The following is a 21,129-nucleotide window of genomic DNA, read 5'->3' on the forward strand; positions in this document are numbered from 1 at the left end:
CCTTCGGTCTTGTGCCTACGTACCAACATATAAATGAGGGATCAAAACCTCGTAGTTCGTGCTAGAAATTTCAAAGTGAGTATGTTGGTTTTAACAAAATTAAGTTTGAAAGGCACAAGGTCCTAAAAATGGTTTGAATGAGTTAGTTCTTTTGACCTTTTTTGAAAGTTTAAGTCACGTATAGCTAAGTTTATTTACAAGTTTGATTTAAGAAAATAAGTTTGAAAATGCAATGGCATAAGGCCAAAGTTTCTATCTTTTTGTAAAAGTGGTCAAAGTTTAGAACAAAAGTAGTTCACACAAAGAAGGTTTTGAAAATGGAGGGAGAGATTTTAAAATTAAAGAAATGGGGAGAAGATGAAGAGACTACCCTATGCACAAAAATTAAGAGTTTAAAGTTGAAAAGATCTAACCAAATGGGAGCAATCCAATAGACAAGTATGTCAATAGAAACCCAGAATTCCCTTGGATTTTTTAGATCAAGCAACACACAAATGCATAATTATATCAATATTGAAGAGCAAAGGCATCAAATAAAGATGGCCTCTTCCAAGCTTATCCACTTCAATGATCTTCTTTCAGAATAGCCTATGTAGCAGATGAATTCCACAAGTTACAGGTTCAACATAACAACTTAACAATGATCAATGTTGCAGATGAATCTGAAGAGATCTAGAATAATGTATCAGATGAATTCAAATTTGCAAGCTCTTGGTTCTTCAAAAAATTGGCATTGGCCAGGTCCATTAGCAAAGGATTATTGCCTAAATTCTAAGTCCAATTGGGGCAAGATCAAACCAACAGTCCACTCAAAGTCTTTTAGGGCTTTTGTTGTTATTATGTACATTAATGGTCAAAGACCACACAAACAAGTAAAGTGTACACAAATAAGATATATCACACAATATGGTCCAAGTGGACAAAGTGAAAATTGCATTAACATAAACAATTAGAATGATATGAACAATGGAAAATGAATAAAGGCTAGAATTAAATGACATTAAAGTAAATGGTTTGAAATTAAAAGTTAGTTGTTAATGATTTAGTGTAGCGAGAAATTCATGATCACTAAGCTATTGACAAGCTAAAGATCAATTAACAAGAGTCTCCACCGCGTTTTTATTGTTTCCAAGGGAAAAGGAAAAAAGTACGAACAAAACCAAATTAGTAAGAAGTTTTCAAATAAAAACTAATAAAAATCAGAGATCACAGGTAAGGGGGTTGGTTACACAGAGGGAAGGTGTTAGCACCCAAGTGTCCTAGGTACTCCTAGGGAGCCCTTTTTGTGTGCATATGTATTTTGTACAAAGTGATGTTTACAAACAAATTGAATGGGGGATGAGAAAGGAATTGGTTAATTATATTTTTGTGTTTGACAAGACCTTCGGTCTTGTGCCTACGTACCAACATATAAATGAGGGATCAAAACCTCGTAGTTCGTGCTAGAAATTTCAAAGTGAGTATGTTGGTTTTAACAAAAATTAAGTTTGAAAGGCACAAGGTCCTAAAAATGGTTTGAATGAGTTAGTTCTTTTTGACCTTTTTTGAAAGTTTAAGTCACGTATAGCTAAGTTTATTTACAAGTTTGATTTAAGAAAATAAGTTTGAAAATGCAATGGCATAAGGCCAAAGTTTCTATCTTTTTGTAAAAGTGGTCAAAGTTTAGAACAAAGTAGTTCACACAAAGAAGGTTTTGAAAATGGAGGGAGAGATTTTAAAATTAAAGAAATGGGGAGAAGATGAAGAGACTACCCTATGCACAAAAATTTAAGAGTTTAAAGTTGAAAAGATCTAACCAAATGGGAGCAATCCAATAGACAAGTATGTCAATAGAAACCCAGAATTCCCTTGGATTTTTTAGATCAAGCAACACACAAATGCATAATTATATCAATATTGAAGAGCAAAGGCATCAAATAAAGATGGCCTCTTCCAAGCTTATCCACTTCAATGATCTTCTTTCAGAATAGCCTATGTAGCAGATGAATTCCACAAGTTACAGGTTCAACATAACAACTTAACAATGATCAATGTTGCAGATGAATCTGAAGAGATCTAGAATAATGTATCAGATGAATTCAAATTTGCAAGCTCTTGGTTCTTCAAAAATTGGCATTGGCCAGGTCCATTAGCAAAGGATTATTGCCTAAATTCTAAGTCCAATTGGGGCAAGATCAAACCAACAGTCCACTCAAAGTCTTTTAGGGCTTTTGTTGTTATTATGTACATTAATGGTCAAAGACCACACAAACAAGTAAAGTGTACACAAATAAGATATATCACACAATATGGTCCAAGTGGACAAAGTGAAAATTGCATTAACATAAACAATTAGAATGATATGAACAATGGAAAATGAATAAAGGCTAGAATTAAATGACATTAAAGTAAATGGTTTGAAATTAAAAGTTAGTTGTTAATGATTTAGTGTAGCGAGAAATTCATGATCACTAAGCTATTGACAAGCTAAAGATCAATTAACAAGAGTCTCCACCGCGTTTTATTGTTTCCAAGGGAAAAGGAAAAAAGTACGAACAAAACCAAATTAGTAAGAAGTTTTCAAATAAAAACTAATAAAAATCAGAGATCACAGGTAAGGGGGTTGGTTACACAGAGGGAAGGTGTTAGCACCCCAAGTGTCCTAGGTACTCCTAGGGAGCCCTTTTTGTGTGCATATGTATTTTGTACAAAGTGATGTTTACAAACAAATTGAATGGGGGATGAGAAAGGAATTGGTTAATTATATTTTTGTGTTTGACAAGACCTTCGGTCTTGTGCCTACGTACCAACATATAAATGAGGGATCAAAACCTCGTAGTTCGTGCTAGAAATTTCAAAGTGAGTATGTTGGTTTTAACAAAAATTAAGTTTGAAAGGCACAAGGTCCTAAAAATGGTTTGAATGAGTTAGTTCTTTTTGGCCTTTTTTGAAAGTTTAAGTCACGTATAGCTAAGTTTATTTACAAGTTTGATTTAAGAAAATAAGTTTGAAAATGCAATGGCATAAGGCCAAAGTTTCTATCTTTTTGTAAAAGTGGTCAAAGTTTAGAACAAAAGTAGTTCACACAAAGAAGGTTTTGAAAATGGAGGGAGAGATTTTAAAATTAAAGAAATGGGGAGAAGATGAGGAGACTACCCTATGCACAAAAATTTAAGAGTTTAAAGTTGAAAAGATCTAACAAAATGGGAGCAATCCAATAGACAAGTATGTCAATAGAAACCCAGAATTCCCTTGAATTTTTTAGATCAAGCAACACACAAATGCATAATTATATCAATATTGAAGAGCAAAGGCATCAAATAAAGATTGCCTCTTCCAAGCTTATCCACTTCAATGATCTTCTTTCAGAATAGCCTATGTAGCAGATGAATTCCACAAGTTACAGGTTCAACATAACAACTTAACAATGATCAATGTTGCAGATGAATCTGAAGAGATCTAGAATAATGTATCAGATGAATTCAAATTTGCAAGCTCTTGGTTCTTCAAAAAATTGGCATTGGCCAGGTCCATTAGCAAAGGATTATTGCCTAAATTCTAAGTCCAATTGGGGCAAGATCAAACCAACAGTCCACTCAAAGTCTTTTAGGGCTTTTGTTGTTATTATGTACATTAATGGTCAAAGACCACACAAACAAGTAAAGTGTACACAAATAAGATATATCACACAATATGGTCCAAGTGGACAAAGTGAAAATTGCATTAACATAAACAATTAGAATGATATGAACAATGGAAAATGAATAAAGGCTAGAATTAAATGACATTAAAGTAAATGGTTTGAAATTAAAAATTAGTTGTTAATGATTTAGTGTAGCGAGAAATTCATGATCACTAAGCTATTGACAAGCTAAAGATCAATTAACAAGAGTCTCCACCGCGTTTTTATTGTTTCCAAGGGAAAAGGAAAAAAGTACGAACAAAACCAAATTAGTAAGAAGTTTTCAAATAAAAACTAATAAAAATCAGAGATCACATGTAAGGGGGTTGGTTACACAGAGGGAAGGTGTTAGCACCCCAAGTGTCCTAGGTACTCCTAGGGAGCCCTTTTTGTGTGCATATGTATTTTGTACAAAGTGATGTTTACAAACAAATTGAATGGGGGATGAGAAAGGAATTGGTTAATTATATTTTTGTGTTTGACAAGACCTTCGGTCTTGTGCCTACGTACCAACATATAAATGAGGGATCAAAACCTCGTAGTTCGTGCTAGAAATTTCAAAGTGAGTATGTTGGTTTTAACAAAAATTAAGTTTGAAAGGCACAAGGTCCTAAAAATGGTTTGAATGAGTTAGTTCTTTTTGACCTTTTTTGAAAGTTTAAGTCACGTATAGCTAAGTTTATTTACAAGTTTGATTTAAGAGAATAAGTTTGAAAATGCAATGGCATAAGGCCAGAGTTTCTATCTTTTTGTAAAAGTGGTCAAAGTTTAGAACAAAAGTAGTTCACACAAAGAAGGTTTTGAAAATGGAGGGAGAGATTTTAAAATTAAAGAAATGGGGAGAAGATGAAGAGACTACCCTATGCACAAAAATTTAAGAGTTTAAAGTTGAAAAGATCTAACCAAATGGGTGCAATCCAATAGACAAGTATGTCAATAGAAACCCAGAATTCCCTTGGATTTTTTAGAACAAGCAACACACAAATGCATAATTATATCAATATTGAAGAGCAAAGGCATCAAATAAAGATGGCCTCTTCCAAGCTTATCCACTTCAATGATCTTCTTTCAGAATAGCCTATGTAGCAGATGAATTCCACAAGTTACAGGTTCAACATAACAACTTAACAATGATCAATGTTGCAGATGAATCTGAAGAGATCTAGAATAATGTATCAGATGAATTCAAATTTGCAAGCTCTTGGTTCTTCAAAAAATTGGCATTGGCCAGGTCCATTAGCAAAGGATTATTGCCTAAATTCTAAGTCCAATTGGGGCAAGATCAAACCAACAGCCCACTCAAAGTCTTTTAGGGTTTTTGTTGTTATTATGTACGTTAATGGTCAAAGACCACACAAATAAGTAAAGTGTACACAAATAAGATATATCACACAATATGGTCCAAGTGGACAAAGTGAAAATTGCATTAATATAAACAATTAGAATGATATGAACAATGGAAAATGAATAAAGGCTAGAATTAAATGACATTAAAGTAAATGGTTTGAAATTAAAAATTAGTTGTTAATGATTTAGTGTAGCGAGAAATTCATGATCACTAAGCTATTGACAAGCTAAAGATCAATTAACAAGAGTCTCCACCGCGTTTTATTTTTTCCAAGGGAAAAGGAAAAAAGTACGAACAAAACCAAATTAGTAAGAAGTTTTCAAATAAAAACTAATAAAAATCAGAGATCACATGTAAGGGGGTTGGTTACACAGAGGGAAGGTGTTAGCACCCCAAGTGTCCTAGGTACTCCTAGGGAGCCCTTTTTGTGTGCATATGTATTTTGTACAAAGTGATGTTTACAAACAAATTGAATGGGGGATGAGAAAGGAATTGGTTAATTATATTTTTGTGTTTGACAAGACCTTCGGTCTTGTGCCTACGTACCAACATATAAATGAGGGATCAAAACCTCGTAGTTCGTGCTAGAAATTTCAAAGTGAGTATGTTGGTTTTAACAAAAATTAAGTTTGAAAGGCACAAGGTCCTAAAAATGGTTTGAATGAGTTAGTTCTTTTTGGCCTTTTTTGAAAGTTTAAGTCACGTATAGCTAAGTTTATTCACAAGTTTGATTTAAGAAAATAAGTTTGAAAATGCAATGGCATAAGGCCAAAGTTTCTATCTTTTTGTAAAAGTGGTCAAAGTTTAGAACATAAGTAGTTCACACAAAGAAGGTTTTAAAAATGGAGGGAGAGATTTTAAAATTAAAGAAATGGGGAGAAGATGAAGAGACTACCCTATGCTCAAAAATTTAAGAGTTTAAAGTTGAAAAGATCTAACCAAATTGGAGCAATCCAATAGACAAGTATGTCAATAGAAACCCAGAATTCCCTTGAATTTTTTAGATCAAGCAACACACAAATGCATAATTATATCAATATTGAAGAGCAAAGGCATCAAATAAAGATGGCATCTTCCAAGCTTATCCACTTCAATGATCTTCTTTCAGAATAGCCTATGTAGCAGATGAATTCCACAAGTTACAGGTTCAACATAACAACTTAACAATGATCAATGTTGCAGATGAATCTGAAGAGATCTAGAATAATGTATCAGATGAATTCAAATTTGCAAGCTCTTGGTTCTTCAAAAAATTGGCATTGGCCAGGTCCATTAGCAAAGGATTATTGCCTAAATTCTAAGTCCAATTGGGGCAAGATCAAACAAACAGTCCACTCAAAGTCATTTAGGGCTTTTGTTGTTATTATGTACATTAATGGTGAAAGACCACACAAACAAGTAAAGTGTACACAAATAAGATATATCACACAATATGGTCCAAGTGGACAAAGTGAAAATTGCATTAACATAAACAATTAAAATGATATGAACAACGGAAAATGAATAAAGGCTACAATTAAATGACATTAAAGTAAATGGTTTGAAATTAAAAATTAGTTGTTAATGATTTAGTGTAGCGAGAAATTCATGATCACTAAGCTATTGATAAACTAAAGATCAATTAACAAGAGTCTCCACCGCGCTTTTATTGTTTCCAAGGGAAAAGGAAAAAAGTACGAACAAAACCAAATTAGTAAGAAGTTTTCAAATAAAAACTAATAAAAATCAGAGATCACAGGTAAGGGGTTGGTTACACAGAGGGAAGGTGTTAGCACCCAAAGTGTCCTAGGTACTCCTAGGGAGCCCTTTTTGTGTGCATATGTATTTTGTACAAAGTGATGTTTACAAACAAATTGAATGGGGGATGAGAAAGGAATTGGTTAATTATATTTTTGTGTTTGACAAGACCTTCGGTCTTGTGCCTACGTACCAACATATAAATGAGGGATCAAAACCTCGTAGTTCGTGCTAGAAATTTCAAAGTGAGTATGTTGGTTTTAACAAAAATTAAGTTTGAAAGGCACAAGGTCCTAAAAATGGTTTGAATGAGTTAGTTCTTTTTGGCCTTTTTTGAAAGTTTAAGTCACGTATAGCTAAGTTTATTTACAAGTTTGATTTAAGAAAATAAGTTTGAAAATGCAATGGCATAAGGCCAAAGTTTCTATCTTTTTCTAAAAGTGGTCAAAGTTTAGAACATAAGTAGTTCACACAAAGAAGGTTTTAAAAATGGAGGGAGAGATTTTAAAATTAAAGAAATGGGGAGAAGATGAAGAGACTACCCTATGCTCAAAAATTTAAGAGTTTAAAGTTGAAAAGATCTAACCAAATGGGAGCAATCCAATAGACAAGTATGTCAATAGAAACCCAGAATTCCCTTGAATTTTTTAGATCAAGCAACACACAAATGCATAATTATATCAATATAGAAGAGCAAAGGCATCAAATAAAGATGGCCTCTTTCAAGCTTATCCACTTCAATGATCTTCTTTCAGAATAGCCTATGTAGCAGATGAATTCCACAAGTTACAGGTTTAACATAACAACTTAAGAATGATCAATGTTGCAGATGAATCTGAAGAGATCTAGAATAATGTATCAGATGAATTCAAATTTGCAGGCTCTTGGTTCTTCAAAAAATTGGCATTGGCCAGGTCCATTAGCAAAGGATTATTGCCTAAATTCTAAGTCCAATTGGGGCAAGATCAAACAAACAGTCCACTCAAAGTCTTTTAGGGCTTTTGTTGTTATTATGTATATTAATGATCAAAGACCACACAAACAAGTAAAGTGTACACAAATAAGATATATCACACAATATGGTCCAAGTGGAAAAAGTGAAAATTGCATTAACATAAACAATTAGAATGATATGAACAATGGAAAATGAATAAAGGCTAGAATTAAATGACATTAAAGTAAATGGTTTGAAATCAAAAATTAGTTGTTAATGATTTAGTGTAGAGAGAAATTCATGATCACTAAGCTATTGATAAACTAAAGATCAATTAACAAGAGTCTCCACCGCGCTTTTATGTTTCCAAGGGAAAAGGAAAAAAGTACGAACAAAACCAAATTAGTAAGAAGTTTTCAAATAAAAACTAATAAAAATCAGAGATCACAGGTAAGGGGGTTGGTTACACAGAGGGAAGGTGTTAGCACCCAAAGTGTCATAGGTACTCCTAGGGAACCCTTTTTGTGTGCATATGTATTTTGTACAAAGTGATGTTTACAAACAAATTGAATGGGGGATGAGAAAGGAATTGGTTAATTATATTTTTGTGTTTGACAAGACCTTCGGTCTTGTCCCTACGTACAAACATATAAATGAGGGATCAAAACCTTGTAGTTCGTGCTAGAAATTTTAATGTGAGTATGTTGGTTTTAACAAAAATTAAGTTTGAAAGGCACAAGGTCCTAAAAATGGTTTGAATGAGTTAGTTCTTTTTGGCCTTTTTTGAAAGTTTAAGTCACGTATAGCTAAGTTTATTTACAAGTTTGATTTAAGAAAATAAGTTTGAAAATGCAATGGCATAAGGCCAAAGTTTCTATCTTTTTGTAAAAGTGGTCAAAGTTTAGAACAAAAGTAGTTCACACAAAGAAGGTTTTAAAAATGGAGGGAGAGATTTTAAAATTTAAGAAATGGGGAGAAGATGAAGAGACGACGCTATGCTCAAAAATTTAAGAGTTTAAACTTGAAAAGATCTAACCAAATGGGAGCAATCCAATAGACTAGTATGTCAACAGAAACCCAGAATTCCCTTGGATTTTTTAGATCAAGCAACACACAAATGCATAATTATATCAATATTGAAGAGCAAAGGCATCAAATAAAGATGGCCTCTTCCAAGCTTATCCACTTCAATGATCTTCTTTCAGAATAGCCTATGTAGCAGATGAATTCCACAAGTTACAGGTTCAACATAACAACTTAACAATGATCAATGTTGCAGATGAATCTGAAGAGATCTAGAATAATGTATCAGATGAATTCAAATTTGCAAGCTCTTGGTTCTTCAAAAAATTGGCATTGGCCAAGTCCATTAGCAAAGGATTATTGCCTAAATTCTAAGTCCAATTGGGGCAAGATCAAACCAACAGCCCACTCAAAGTCTTTTAGGGTTTTTGTTGTTATTATGTACATTAATGGTCAAAGACTACACAAACAAGTAAAGTGTACACAAACAAGATATATCACACAATATGGTCCAAGTGGACAAAGTGAAAATTGCATTAACATAAACAATTAGAATGATATGAACAATGGAAAATGAATAAAGGCTAGAATTAAATGACGTTAAAGTAAATGGTTTGAAATTAAAAGTTAGTTGTTAATGATTTAGTGTAGCGAGAAATTCATGATCACTAAGTTATTGACAAGCTAAAGATCAATTAACAAGAGTCTCCACCGCGCTTTTATTGTTTCCAAGGGAAAAGGAAAAAAGTACGAACAAAACCAAATTAGTAAGAAGTTTTCAAATAAAAACTAATAAAAATCAGAGATCACAGGTAAGGGGGTTGGTTACACAGAGGGAAGGTGTTAGCACCCAAAGTGTCCTAGGTACTCCTAGGGAGCCCTTTTTGTGTGCATATGTATTTTGTACAAAGTGATGTTTACAAACAAATTGAATGGGGGATGAGAAAGGAATTGGTTAATTATATTTTTGTGTTTGACAAGACCTTCGGTCTTGTGCCTACGTACCAACATATAAATGAGGGATCAAAACCTCGTAGTTCGTGCTAGAAATTTCAAAGTGAGTATGTTGGTTTTAACAAAAATTAAGTTTGAAAGGCACAAGGTCCTAAAAATGGTTTGAATGAGTTAGTTCTTTTTGACCTTTTTTGAAAGTTTAAGTCACGTATAGCTAAGTTTATTTACAAGTTTGATTTAAGAAAATAAGTTTGAAAATGCAATGGCATAAGGCCAAAGTTTCTATCTTTTTGTAAAAGTGGTCAAAGTTTAGAACAAAAGTAGTTCACACAAAGAAGGTTTTGAAAATGGAGGGAGAGATTTTAAAATTAAAGAAATGGGGAAAAGATGAAGAGACTACGCTATGCACAAAAATTTAAGAGTTTAAACTTGAAAAGATCTAACCAAATGGGAGCAATCCAATAGACAAGTATGTCAATAGAAACCCAGAATTCCCTTGGATTTTTTAGATCAAGCAACACACAAATGCATAATTATATCAATATTGAAGAGCAAAGGCATCAAATAAAGATTGAGTCTTCCAAGCTTATCCACTTCAATGATCTTCTTTCAGAATAGCCTATGTAGCAGATGAATTCCACAAGTTACAGGTTCTACATAACAACTTAACAATGATCAATGTTGTAGATGAATCTGAAGAGATCTAGAATAATGTATCAGATGAATTCAAATTTGCAAGCTCTTGGTTCTTCAAAAAATTGGCATTGGCCAAGTCCATTAGCAAAGGATTATTGCCTAAATTCTAAGTCCAATTGGGGCAAGATCAAACCAACAGTCCACTCAAAGTCTTTTAGGGTTTTTGTTATTATTATGTGCATTAATGGTCAAAGACCAATCAAACAAACAAGACAACAAAGTATATCACACAATATGGTTCAAGTGGACAACGGGAAAATTGCATAAACATAAACAATTAAAATGATATGTACAATGACAAATGATAATAGAATACTAAAAGTAAATTGCATTAAAATTTAATGGTTAGTAAGTTAATGATTAGTTTTGTTTTGCTTTTTAATTTCAAGACATTCTTTGGAGAACACTCAACCCACTTGCCACAAGCATGGATCCTTGAACCAAAACATCTTCCAAAGGAAGGAAAGAAGGCCAAGTTTCCACACAATACCATGGAAGGGGGGAGACTTACAATCTCACTAACTAGAATGCTTATGCCTTTTATGTCACAAATTTAGCGCTATGTTAAGCAATCGTAATTGGACTTATGTAGAAGTCACAACTATTTGAGGCCGGGCAATAAACTTTTGGTGTTAATGAATGTTGGAGACATAGTATTAAAAACTATGCTCATTAAACATACCACACACTAAAATATGCAAAGGTGTGGCCTAATCTCATTCATACTCATGTTAATCTTTCAATCAACTAGCATTAGGACTTTGAGATATTATTGGCCAATTGAGAGTGAATGGATGAATAAAGGGAATTAGATGAATATGGAAAGGGATGAATGAGATCACAAATTAGTCAAAGGAGGACTTTTACCAAATTAATATTATTCATTCATTTTGGGAGATGGAATGTACATTCCATCAATCCCCTAAATCCAATAATATTAACTTGACAAAGTCAAATCAACCTTGACCAAGGCCCAACAACAAATGAGAAACTCAAATAAGTCAATACAAATGGTCGACACAATTAAAATGACATTTATTCAATTAAAAATATTAAAATAATGCATTAAATTCAAATATGTTTTGTCCAAATCCTAAAATCACATCAAAACACCAAATAAATGGCTATGTGATTTATCATAGGTCAAACAAGGTCAAAGGACCTTGGATAAAAAATTTCATAATTTTTGGACACTTAAAAATATTTTTAAACCATTAAAAACAAATGAAAAATCAATTAATTCATGAAAAATCAATTAATTCATGAAAAATATTAATAATGATCCAAAAAATAGTTTTAATTCAGAATATGAAAGAGAAAAATATTTGAAATTTTTTGGTGAAAGTCCCATATTTTTTGGATCAATAATAAATTTATTATGAATTATTGAATAAAATGGAATTAAAAGAAAAATCAGAAAATGCAAAAATACGTGGACCATCAGATCTCCCTCATTAATTAAGGTGGCAGATCTGATGATCCACATCGTGCGTTCCACCAACACGTGAGTCAACCGCGCTGCAAACATGTTAATCAAAAGGAACGGTTGAGATTATAACATGAGAAATGGATCACACGGTTTAGACCAAAGACAACTCATCACTGGAGCTAGAGCTCCGATTGTCTTCTCCGGCGAGCTTCGCCGGACTGGTCATCATGAACCATCACCAAAATTTCAAACAGGGACATGATTTTAAAGAGAAAACATCACTGAGCACGAATATCACCTCCATTTTCTTCCAATTCCAACTATATTGAGAGATATGTGGAATTGAAAAATGAGGTTCAAGATCTGAGTTGCTTTGATTCAGCTTTAAAGCAACTCAAACACCTTGCCTACATTGGTAGGACTTAAGCCAACATAATAATCAATAGAATTGAGCAAGAAACAAGGAGAATCGAAGAGATCAAATTTTCTGCAAATTACCTTTAATGGAGGTCTGAGCTTGCTAGATCTTGATCTAAATCGTGCTTTGCTTCACTTCAATTGCTTGCAGAAGAGGAATGGAAAGACTTAGAATCAATGGACTCCTGCAGAATTGAATTCCAAAACAGTAGAGATTCAAGCTCAAATTCAACTGAATTTCTCAGGTTTATCCTCTTTGTATGAAAGGTTTTCTGTGGGGAATCAAAGTTGGCGCAGTGTGTGTGTGTGTGATTTCTGAGCAAAAGGGCTTCAATTTATAGAGAATTCAAATGATAATTGCACACTCTTTCAACTTTCTAAATTTGGAAAAATAATGCAAGCATGCTGCATGGGAGCGCATAGGCCCATGAAATGATTGTCCAAAAGTCCAAAATGAAGTTCAGATGCTTTGGAGATGGTTTGGATTGCAAGACAATTGAGCATTGTTATTTGAAGTTTGATCCATGCCACATGATACCAGCCTGTTTAAACCATGCACAGCCTATGCATTTCTCATCCAAAATGCATGAATTTTAGCTCTTTGGAAAGTTTAGATCAATAGGAACAAGTTTCAAGGTGAACACTTTTTCATTTGGAGCTTGGAACTTGGATATATTTGAGGTGGAAGTTTGGAAACATTTGACATATTAAAAAAATTCTAAGTGTCAAGCCATATGTCTCAATATTCCACCTTGCTTAACTTCTTATGCGAGCTTCAAATGAGAAACGTGTCTTCATCAAAATTGTATCTATCTCAAAGACCTAAAAAATGGTCACCAATTTCATGTCATTTGGATTTTAAATGATAGAGTTATGCATTTTTGAAGTTTGGCAAAATCACTTGATCAATGGTATAGGTCAAAAGTGACCTATAATGTAGCCTCATATCACATGTTCAAAGAAGTTGAATTTTCTCCCACTCCAAACATCAAAGTTGAGGTAGACACATTCAATTTGATTTTGAAACTTGGAAATATTTCATCTCATAAAAATTGAGAAACTTATGACCTTGGGAAGTTGACTTTCAGATTAGGGTTTAGACAAAATGACCTATAATGTTTCAACATAGAAAATGATTTTCCAAGAAAAACTAGCTCTAGGTCCCAACATGAAAGTTATTTATAATGTCATTTAGAGTAAGTTTTCTCTTGGAATAATTTTCATATGGTGAAAATTGTAGGAGATAGGGTCTAGGAAGACCCAGTTTTGATCAGATGAATTCATTTGTCCAACCACCATCAACCAACTTGCTAACTTCCAATTCTCTTGACATTCTTGGCTCTTGGTAGATCATATATGCATAAGATGATGAATTTTGAAGTGTCTCTTGAGAAATTTGATCAATTGGTGAGATATCTTGTTGGAGAAGTTACTCAAGATACCCAGTCAAACTAGGGTTTCCAAGGCAAATCACCCTCAAACTCTTGAAGAAAACTCAAGATAACATGTAGAAAACATTGGGACTCATATATGATGCTCATAACCAGTCTTGAATCAATTCTTGATTGTGCTCTTTGTTCATGAGGGTCTCAAACCCTAAATGTGATCAATGAATCAAGGAGATCATGTCCCTTACCTACAAAAGAGTTAGATAGATACAACAAAATGTTTTTGGTATTTTGGTTAGTAAAATGATAAAATACAAGTATGATATAATCACAAAGTGCTAGGTGATCTCTCCCAAAACTAACCCAATGAAGGATGGGTAAGGAGGATGCCAAGGTATAATCCCCATGCTAAGGCTTATGATGGAATTTCATGAGGGATCTTAGGGTCAAAATTGGGGTCTTACAGTTAGAAGTTAGTATTGTTTTTCTTTTTCTTTTCATTTTTTATACATTCTTTGGAGAACACTCAACCCACTTATCGCAAGCATGGATCCTTGAGTCAAGACATCTTCCAAAGGAAGGAAAAAAGGCCAAGTTTCCACACAATACTATGAAAGATGGGAGACTTACAATCTCACTAACTAGAATGATAAGCCTTTTGTATCACAAATTTAGTGATATGTTAAGCAATCATAATTCGACTTATGTAGAAGTCACAACTATTTAAGTCGGGCAATAGAATTTTGGTGTTAATGCATGTTTGAGACATAGTATAATGGACTATGCTCATGAAACATACCACACACAAAAAGAATATGTAAAAGAGGTGGCCTAATCTCATCCATACTAATGTTGAGTTTTCAATCAACTTTAGGACTTTGAGATATCATAGGCCAAATGAAATGGATGCATAAAGAAGGGGAATGAGATGAAGAGGGAGGGGACTGAATCAAAACTCAAATTGGTCAAAGGAGGACTTTTACCCAATTAATATCATCCATTCATTTTGGGAGATGGAATGTACATTCCATCAATCCCCTAAATCCAATGATATTAACTTGACAAAGTCAAATCAACCTTGACCAAAGCCCAACAACAAGAGTCAAACTCAAATAAGTCATCACAATTGGTCAACAAAATTATTTGGCATTTATTCAAATTAAAAAAACTAAAATAAGGCATTTAAATTAAATATGGTTTTTCAAATTCCTAAAACCTCATCAAAACAACAAATAAATGGCCATGAGATTTGTCATAGGTCAAACAAGATCAAAGGACCTTGGAGAAAACATTTCAGAACTTTTAAAGACTTAAAAGTATTTTTAAATAATTAAAAATAATCAAAAAATCAATTAAATCATGAAAAATATTAATAATGATCCAAAAATAATTTTAATTCGGAATATGAAAGAGGAAATTATTTGAAATTTTTTGGTGAAACTCTCATATTTTTTGGATCAATATAAAAATTAATATAAATTAATGAAAATAAAAGGATTAAAATGAAAATAAAATAATAGCAAAAAACGTGGACCACTTGATCTCCCTCATTAATTAAGGTGGCAGATCAAGTGGTCCTCAACGCGCTTTCCATCGTGGACTTAAGTCAATGCTCCACAGGGATGGTAATCAGAACCAACGCGTGAGATTAAATCATTTGAAAAGGATCATATGGTTGAAGACGTGCCAACACACGGTCGGAGCTGTAACTCCGGTCTTCTTCTCCGGTGGACCTCACCGGACTGGTCCACCTTCAACCATCACCAGAATAAAAAAGGAGGACATGATCTGAAAGAAAAAATGGCGTAGAGCATGAATCTGACCTCAATTTTAACTAACTCCACATATATAGAAAGATATGAGGAGCTGAATTTTGAGGTGTGTCAACTGAGTTACTTCTATTCGACCTCTAAGAAACTCAGTCTTCCTGCCTACATTGGTAGGACTTCAGATAACCATAGATCCAAGAGAATTGAGTAGAATTGAGAGAGAATTGAAGAGATGAAGTTTTCTAAAAATTACCTTCAATGCTATGCAGTTCTTGATGTTGCTTGCTCCAAACACGATCTGATCACACTTGAGAAGCTAGTAGAAAGTGATTAGAGAGGTTGCAAAGCTTTGGATCCTGGAGTTTTTGAATCTCTAACAGTTGAGATTCAAACTCAAATTTCAAGTTGAAATTTATCAGATTTTCCTTTGTAATGAGACGGTTTCAATGGGGGACAAAGTTGGCGCGCAAGATGTGATTCAAATGAGCACAGAGAGCATGTATTTATAGCATGAATGAATGATATTTGCACACTTCAAATTTTGTCCAATTTTAGCAATGTTGATGGCACGAGCGCATGGGCATGTACAGGCCCATGATGCAATGCAAAAAGGTCAAAAATCAATCTAAATGAAGTCTGAATGGAAGCTTGATTGGCAAGGCAAAGTGTACTGAAGTTTTGAAGCTTGATTCTTGCCAAAGATGCCGCTCTGTTAAAGCCATGCGCAGACCTAGCAAACCTCATCCAAAATGCATGAACTTGGGTTCTTTGGAAACCTTGGATCAAGGGGAACAAGTTTTGTGTTCAACACATTTTCATTTGGAGCTTGGAACATGGAGAATTTTGAGGTGGATATTCGGAAATTTCAACATGTTGAATATTTTTCTAAGTGTCAAGCCATATATCTCAATATTCCACCTCACTTAACTTTTTATGTGAGCTTCAAATGAGAAAAGTGTATTCATCAAAGTTGTAGCTCTTTAAAATACCTTCAAAATGGTTACCAATTTCTAGTCATTTGGATTTGGAATGACAGAGTTATGTATTTTTGAAGTTTGGAAAAATCACTTGTTCAATGGTATAGGTCAAAAATAACCTATAATGTAACCTCATATCACATGCTCATAAAAGTTGAATTAGATCTCACTCCAGACATCAAAGTTGAAGTAGACATCTTTAATTTGATTGTGCAACTTGGAAATATTTCATATCATAAAAGTTGAGCAAGTTATAGCCTTGGGAAGTTGACTTTCAAATTTGGGTTTAGACAAAATGACATATAATGTTTCAACATAGAAAATGATTTTCCAACCAAAACTAGCTCTAGGTCTCAACATTAAAGTTGTTTGGAATGTCATTTAGAGTAAAGTTTCTCTTGGAATCAGTTTCATATGGTGAAAATTGTAGGAGATAAGGTTTAGGGAGACCAAGTTTTGATAAGATGAATTCATCTGGCCAACCACCATCAACCAACTTGCTAACCTTCAATTGTTTGGACTTTTTTGGATCATGGTAGATCATATATGCATAAGATGATAAATTTTGAAGTGTCCCTTGAGGTATTTGATCAATTGTTAAGATAGCTTGTTGGAGAAGTTACCCAAGATACCCAGACAAACTAGGGTTTCCAAGGCAAATCAGCCTCAAACTCTTGAAGAAAATCTGATCAATATAACATGTATTAATCAATGGAACTCATATATGATGCTCATAACCATTGTTGGATCAATTCATGGTTGTGCTCTTTGTCATGAGTGTCTCAAACCCTAGATATGAACTTGATAAATCAATGGAGATCATGCCCTACCTACAAAAGAGTTAGGCAAATGCAAAAACATATTTTTGTATTTTGGTTAGTAAAATGATAATATACAAGTATGATACAATCACAAAGGGCTTGGTGATCTCTCCCAAAATAAACCCAATGAAAGAGGGGTAAGGAGGATGCCAAGGTATGATCTCAATGCTAATGCTTATGATGAAATTGCCTGAGGGATTTTAGGGTCAAAATTGGGGTCTTACATCGACCTAATGAGGATATAACTCAAGGGGAGTGGTTCCATCCAGATAATCAACTGGGGAGAAAGCTGAAATAATAATCATCCATGAGGAAATAACTCAGTGGGGAAAACAGAAAGGTTAAAGTCTTTCTGCTTAGGGGGGCGACGCTCTACAATTGAAGGAAGACATACACACCGAGTCTGCATAGGGATAAAGTATATGAATATATATATATATATATATATATATATATATATATATATATATATATATATATATATATATGATGAAAGAGGAGTCACACCAACTGCTTGGGGAGAACCAGTAATGCTCTGTGTTTAGGGCTCACCGCTTTCAAACACTGTTGATACTTCTTTTTAATGAAATTGATTGCTTAAAATTAATGCTTTTATATGCTTAAGAAAAATATGATTTTGATTAAAATTTTAATTTCAAAATGATCATAATAAAATTTAAATCTATTTCGCTGAATTAAACAAGAGTAGAAACAATTGGATAAAAGCTCAACTTTATTTTATAGAATGGTAGTCTGTAAATGACAAGACTCCATAGATCTTTACAAAAGTTGAAAATGGTAATTTACATGGAAAAGGGCTATATTGAATACAATGATCACTAATCCTTCTACCGCCTCTTGATATTCACTGTGCTCTTGACTGCTACTGGGGATCAGAATCTAACAATGTGCTCAAGAAAGTCTTCAAAACTGAAGATCAACAGGATGAAATTACTTGCCAGACTCCCTAATTTTTGCATAAATTGCCCCAAGGTGGGGTACTCAATTTATCGGAATGATTCTTTCTGTTTTTATGTCTCTAATTTTTGCCTAGATCGCCCTTTCAGGCTTTCAATCCACCGAGATGCTCATTTTTGCCTAAGCCTCCCTTTTGGGTCTTCAACTTAGTGAGTTGTTCTTTTCTTTTTAGGCGAAGTATTTCTTGACTGCATCTGCGTTCACAGGACCCGTGAACTCTTCACCATCCATAGTTGTAAGAATCAAGGCACCACCTGAAAAGGCTCTCTTGACAACATATGGGCCTTCATAATTAGGAGTCCATTTTCCCATAGAATCTGGTTTGAAAGATAAAATCTTTTTGAGCACAAGGTCACCTTCTCTAAAGACATGAGGTCTAACCTTCTTATCAAAAGCTTTCTTCATTCTCTGCTGATATAACTTACAATGACACATGACAGTTAACCTCTTCTCTTCAATCAAATTCAGCTTATCAAACATGGTCTGACACCATTCAGCTTCAGTCAACTTGGCTTCCATTAAGACACACAATGATGGGATTTCAACCTCTACTGGGAGCATAACTTCCATGCCATAAACAAGTGAGAAAGGGGTTGCCCCTTTTGAAGTGCGGATGGATGTACAATACCCGTGCAAAGCAAATGGGAGCATCTCATGCCATTCCTTATATGTCACGACCATTTTCTGAATGATCTTCTTGATGTTCTTGTTTGCAGCTTCAACAACCTCATTCATCTTGGGTCTGTAAGGAGAAGAATTATGGTGTGCAATCTTGAAGTCTTTGCAAAGAGCTTCCACCATATTATTATTCAAGTTCGATCCATTATCAATAATGATCTTACTTTGCACACCATAACGGCATATAATCTGATTTTTGATAAACCTTACAATAACTTGCTTGGTCACATTTGCATATGATGCCGCTTCAACCCATTTCGTGAAGTACTCAATAGCCACCATAATGAAGCGGGTTGATTTATCTCCCATTCTCCTTTGATCTGATTTACAACCACATCCGAATCACCGAAGACATCCAAATACTTGATTATGAGATTCATGGCCTCTTCAAGCCCCATAATGTAGGCTTCATATTCTGCCATGTTGTTTGTATACTTGAAAGTCAATCTAGCTGTAAATGGTAGATGCGTGCCTTAAGGAGTAATAATCACTGCCCCAATGCCATTACCATATTGATTAACAACTCCATCAAATACCATGCCCCAACGGGAACCAGGTTCTGGCCCTTCTTCAAGCAATGGTTCATCACAATCTTTCATTTATAAGTATAAGATCTCTTCATCAGGAAAATCATATTGCACTGACTGATAATATTCGATTGGTTGATGAGCCAAGTAGTCAACCAAGACACTACCTTTGATCGCTTTCTGAGATCGGTATTCAATATCATACTCTGATAACAAAATCTACCAACGGGTAATCCTCCCAATTAAAGCAGACTTCTCAAAAATATAATTGATTTGATCCATTTTGTATATCAACCAAGTGGTATGATTCAACATATACGGGCGCAGACGCTTAGCATCCCAAGCCAATGCACAACAAGTCTTCTCAAGCGTAGAATACCGAGTCTTACAGTCGGTGAACTTCTTACTGATGTAGTAAATTGCATATTCTTTCTTTCCAGTTTCATCTTGCTGACCCAAAACACAACCCATACTCTCTTCAAGCACAATCAAATACATGATCAATGCTCTTCCTTCAACAGGCGGAGACAAAATCGAAGGCTCAAGCAAATATTCTTTGATACTGTCAAAAGATTTATGGCAATCTTCGATCCAATCACAAGACTGATCTTTCCGAAGAAGCTTGAAATAGGTGCACATGTGGCAGTCATGTGTGAGATAAATCTAGAGATATAATTCAAGCGGCTGAGAAAACCTCTGACTTGCTTCTTAGTTTGGGGCGCAGGCATCTCTTGTACTGCTTTGACCTTGGCAGGATCAACTTCAATACCCTTCTCGCTGATAATAAAGCCCAACAACTTACCAGAACGAACACCAAAAGTACATTTATTAGGATTCAACTGGAGTTTGTACTTCCTCAAATACTAGAATAGCTTTAACAAATGCTCGACATGTTCCACTTCATCAATAGATTTAGAAATCATATCATCAACATAGACTCCGATCTCTTTATGCATCATATCATGAAAAAGAGTAGTCATTGCTCTTTGGTAAGTTGCACCATCATTCTTTAAACTTAAGGGCATCACCCTATAACAAAATGTTCCCCAGGGTGTAATGAATATGGTCTTCTCCATATCTTCGGGTGCCATCTTGATCTGATTATAACTGGAAAATCCGTCCATAAACGAAAAGACTTTGAACTTAGATGTATTGTCTACCAACATACCAATGTGTGGCAGAGGAAAATCATCTTTCGGACTGGATTTATTCAAATCTCTATAAGCAACACACATACACACTTTTACATCCTTCTTAGGAACAGGCACAATATTGGCCACCCACTGCGGGTACTCAGCAGTAACAAGGAAACTAGCATCAATCTGCTTTTGCACTTCTTCTTTGATCTTCACTGCCATATCAGGATGAGTCCTCCTCAACTTCTCCTTGATTGGCGGGCATTCTGGCTTCAACGACAATCTATGCTCCACAATCTCATAATCCAACCTAGGCATGTCTTGATAGGACCAAGCAAACACATCTAAATACTCTCAGAGCAGATCAATCAACCCCTTCTTAACGTCTGGACATAGTCGAGACCCAATCTTGACTTACTTCACATCATTCTCAGAACCGAAGTTGACTAGCTTAATCTGCTCTTCGAATGGCTGAATGGCTTTTTCCTCGTGCTCAAGTAGATGAGACAATTCATCAGATACTTCTTCATCACTTTCCTCCTCAGCGTCAAACACAGGGAATTCAAAATTTGGAGAAGGAGAAGGATCATTGTATTCAACGGGTTTAGAAACCAACCTGTATAATGATTTGATATTTTGATTTTAGAGAAATGAAT

Source organism: Lathyrus oleraceus, chromosome 3 (assembly GCF_024323335.1).
Source record: "Lathyrus oleraceus cultivar Zhongwan6 chromosome 3, CAAS_Psat_ZW6_1.0, whole genome shotgun sequence".
Classification (NCBI taxonomy): Eukaryota; Viridiplantae; Streptophyta; class Magnoliopsida; order Fabales; family Fabaceae; genus Lathyrus; species Lathyrus oleraceus.